This window comes from Grammomys surdaster, unplaced genomic scaffold (assembly GCF_004785775.1).
Source record: "Grammomys surdaster isolate TR1022 unplaced genomic scaffold, NIH_TR_1.0 242, whole genome shotgun sequence".
Classification (NCBI taxonomy): domain Eukaryota; kingdom Metazoa; phylum Chordata; class Mammalia; order Rodentia; family Muridae; genus Grammomys; species Grammomys surdaster.
Window position 1 is genome coordinate 10,441,801 of NW_021604687.1, and position 4,711 is coordinate 10,446,511.

Genomic DNA, 4,711 nt, shown 5'->3' on the forward strand with positions numbered 1-4,711 from the left:
CAGGAAAATGCAAGTAGTTGACCTTGGAGCTCTGAGCTCTGGCATATAATAAGTTAAAAGTTAAAGTTTAAATAATGATAAGTTTACAATTATTACTATTTTGGCCACAGGCCCGGAAGTAGGAAATCTTGAAACTTTGGGGAACAATTGTAATTCTTGATTCTTTGTGGGATGTGTTATTCTTTTCAATTTGATTTGGCAATGATTGTACAATATCCTTTTTCTACCTGCTTTTGGAGTAACAATAAAAGACTGGGACAAGAGAAAGGCGAGTGAGTGAGTGAGTCAGTGAGTGAGTGAGTCAGCCAGCAAGTGAGCAAGCAAGTGAGAGAGTATGAGAAGAGCATGAGAAGAGTGAGTGGAGAGAGAATGTGAAGAGTGACTGAAGAGAGAGTGTGAGGATTGTATGGAGAGTGTATGTGCGAGTGAAAGGAGAGTGCATGTGGTGTGTGTGACGTGGGTGTGAAGTGTGTGTCAGTGTTACTGAAAAGCGAATGCACAGAGGTAGTACGAATGGAAGAGTTCAAGAAATCGAAAGTATACAGGAGAAAAGCAGAGTGTGCAGGAGAATGCAGAGTTTGTGCAGCCTCAAGTTGTGAGTGAAAGAGAGAGAAAGCAGAGAGTGAAAGAGAAGTTTGAGAAACTTGAAGCCTTGAAAGATTATTGCCTGTCAGCTCGTAACCAAAAAAGTAGTCTGTGTATATTTCTTATGTGCCTTCCAGATACACTGCTTCCAGTTGTGAACTCTGATCTTTTGTCAAGGTTGGAGCCTGACACAGATAAGTAGAGAATAAATAGCAGAGAAATCTCTAATCACAAGAAGAACTTAAAGAAATGTTCAATGTTCTTATTCACCAGGTAAATACAAGTCAAAATGACTCTAAGATTATACAAGATACCCATGAGAGTATCAAAATCCTGAGTGACGTGACCCAGAACCAGAAAGAAACACATGTATAATACTCAGTTATAGGTGGATATTAGCCAAAAAGTATGGGTAAACTACTCCACGGATCCAAAAACTAAATAAGGGGGCCCAAGCTAGGACACTTGAATATCACTTAGAAGGAGAAATAAAATAGACATTGGAGGCAGATGTCAGGAGGGAACTAAGTGGGAGAGAGGGTGGGGAGGGGAGTAAGGTTCTAATGTGGCAAGGAGAGGAGAAAAGAGCTAGAAGAAGTGAACAGAAAATACTGGAGGAGGGCATGTCTGTGACAATCTGGATACTTGGTATGGGGACATGGACTTATCTCCTTTGAGAGATACAATCCCTGACACTCTTAATGATACTCTGCTATGCTTGCAGAAAGGAGCTGTATTAGCCAGGGTTGTCTAGAGTCACAGAACTTATGGGTAGTCTCTATTATATAGTAAGGGAATTTGTTGATGGCTTACAGTCTGTAGTCTAACTCCCCAACAATGGTCATCAGCAGCTGTGAATGGAAGTCCAAGGATCTAGCAGTTGCTCAGTCCCACATGGCAAGCAGGTAAAGAAGAGCAAGTCTTCCTTCTTCCAACATCCTTATGTAGGTCTCCAGCAGAGGATATGGCCCAGATTAAAGGTGTGTAGCAACATGCCTGGATCTGGATTAAAGATGTGTACTACCTTGCCTGGGCCTAAGCTTTTCATAGCCACTATGCCTCAAGATGAGGATCACAGGTGAGCCTTCCAGTTGTGGATTGTAGTTCATTCCAGATATAGTCAAGCTGACAACCAGGAATAGCTGCCACAGAGATACAACAGAAACTGAGTATATTAAGAAAATTATCAGATACTACTAGTAAAGCCTATTCTCAAAAAACCAAAACAAACAAACAAACAAACAAACAAAAAATAACTACAAAGAAAACAGGATTTAAGTGAAATGGATGGTTTTCTAGACAGATACAAGGTATCAAAGTTAAATCAAGACCAGGTAAACTATCTAAAGAGGCCCATATACCCTAAGAAAATAGAATTCATTAGAAATCTCACAACAAATAAATAAATAAATAAATAAATAAATACATGAATGAATGAATGAATAAATAAATAAGCCCATGACCAGTTGGCTATAGTGCAAAATTCTATCAGACCTTCTAAGAAGCGCTAATAACAAAACTCCTCCAACTATTTTATAAAATAGAAACTGAAGGAACACTACTTAATTCAAATATAAAGCCACAATTACTCTGATACCTATACCCCACAGAGACCTAACAAAGAAGGAAAACTGCAGACCAATTTTCTTATGAACATTGATCCAAAAATACTCAATGAAATTCTCATAAACCAAATCCAAGAGCACATCAAAAAGATTATTCAACCTGATCAAGTAAGCTTCATTCCATGGATGCAAGGTTGATTAAATATATGAAAATCCATAAACGTAATCCACTATATAAACAAACTCAATGAAAAGATATCATATTATCATCTCATAAGATGCTGAAAAAAGCCTTTGACAAAATACAACAGCCCTTTATATTAAAATTTTTGGAAAGGTCAGGAATTCAAGGTCAACAGCTAAACATAGTAAAAGCAATATACAACAAACCAACAGTCCATATCAAAATAATGGAGTGATACTTGAAGGAATTCCACTAAAATCAGGGACAAGACAAGGATGCCTACCCTCCCCCTATCTATTCAATATAGTACTCACAGTTCTAGCTAGAGCAATAAGAACACAAAACAAAATCAAGAGGATACAAATTGGCAAAGAAGAATTCAAAGTACCACTATTTGCAGATGATGTGAAAGTATACAAAAGTAATCCCAAAAAATCTACCAGAAAACTTCTACACCTGATAAGCAACTTCAGCAAAGAGATGGATACAAAATTAACTTGAACAAATTAGTAGCATTCCATATTACAAATGATAATAGGGCTGAGAAAAAGAAAACAACACCCTTCACAATAGTCACATATAATATAAGATATCTTGTGGTAACTCTAGCCAAACAAACGAAAAATCTGTATGGCAATAACTTCAATTCTCTGAAGAAAGAAATCAAAGAAGACTTCAGAAAATGGAAAGATCTTTCATGCTCATGGACTGGTAGGATTAACATAGTAAAATTAGCCATTCTATGAAAATCAATGCACAGATTCAACACAGTCCCTGTCAAACTTCTAACACAATTCTTCAAATATGTAGAAAGAACAATTCTCAATTTCATAGAGAAAACCAAAAAAATCTAGTGTAACAAAACAATTCTTTTTTTTTGAACAAAACAATTCTTAACAACAAAATTACTTCAAAGAAAATTACAATCCCTGACATCAAGCTATACTGATGCAGATCAGTAGTGATAAAAATTGCATGGTATTGGTAGAGACAGGTATGTTGATCAATAGAGTAGAAGTGAAGACACAGAAAAACCCACACACTTATGGACACTTAATCTTTGATAAAGAAGTCAAAAATTCTTAATGGAAAAAAAGAAAGCATCTTTAATAAATGGTACTGTTCTAGCTGGCAGTTGGCATGTAGAGAAATGAAAGTTGATTCATATTTGTCACTTTGTACAAAGCTCAAGTCCAAGTGGACCAAGGACCTCAACATAAAACCAGATATTCTCAATCTAAAAGAAGAGAGAGTCGGAAGGAGCCTTGAGCTCATTGGCATGGTGGCAAAATTTCCTAAATAGAACTTCAATGGCTAAGGCTTTAAAATGAAGAATTCATAAATGGGATTTCATGAAACTGAAATGCTTCTGTAAGGCAAGGGACATCATCAATAGGACAAATCAACAACCTGCAGACTGGGAAAAAAATCTTCACTGAGTTCACATCTGAGAGAGGGCTAATATCCTTAATATATAAAGAACTCAAGAAGCTAACCTCCAAAACTCTAAAGAACCCAACCTAAAAATGGGATATAAAACTAAACAGAATTAACAACAGAGGAATCTCAAATGGGGAAGAAGTACTCAAAGAACTGTTTAATGTCCATAGTCATTAGGAAATTGTAAATCAAAGTGACCTGGAGATTTCACCTTACAGCAATCAGAGTGCCTAAGACCAATATTTGAAGTGACAGCTCATGTTGTTGAGAATGTGGAGAAAAAAAAATCACTCCACCATTGCTGGTGGGATTGCAAACTGGCACAATCATCTGCAGTCAATATGGAGTTTCCTCAGAAAATGGAAATAGACGTACCTGAAAACCCAGGTAATTTTGTTTTACTGTCCAGTAATTATCTCCCTTCCAGTCTGCCCTCTGTTCCTCATCCTATACTCCTCCCTTGTCTCCAAGAGGGTGTCCCATTCTTCCACCCCCCCATGCCAGATCTCTCCACTCCCTGGGGCCTCAAAGATCTTGAGGGTTATGTGTGTCTTCTCTCACTGGGGCCATACCAAGTAGTCCTCTGCTGTACTTGAGAAGGGGTCATGGGCTGGAGAGGTGGCTCAGCCATTAAAGGCTAGGATCACAGCCAAAAATATAAGAGAAGGGGCCAAATAACACTTGATTTGTGCTATCTGGATGGTGGTTCAGTGTCTGAGAGATATCTGGTTTCCAGTTTAGTGAAACTTGCTGGTCTTCCTATGGGGTAGACCTCCTCCTTAGCTTCTCCAGCTTTTCCATAATTTAACCACAGGGGATCCAGGATCTGTTCTTTGGCTGGATGTAAGTATCTGCACCTGTCTCAGTCAGTTACTTGTTAGGAATCACTGGCAGCCATGTTAGACTTCTGTCTGTGAGCACATCATAGCATCATTAA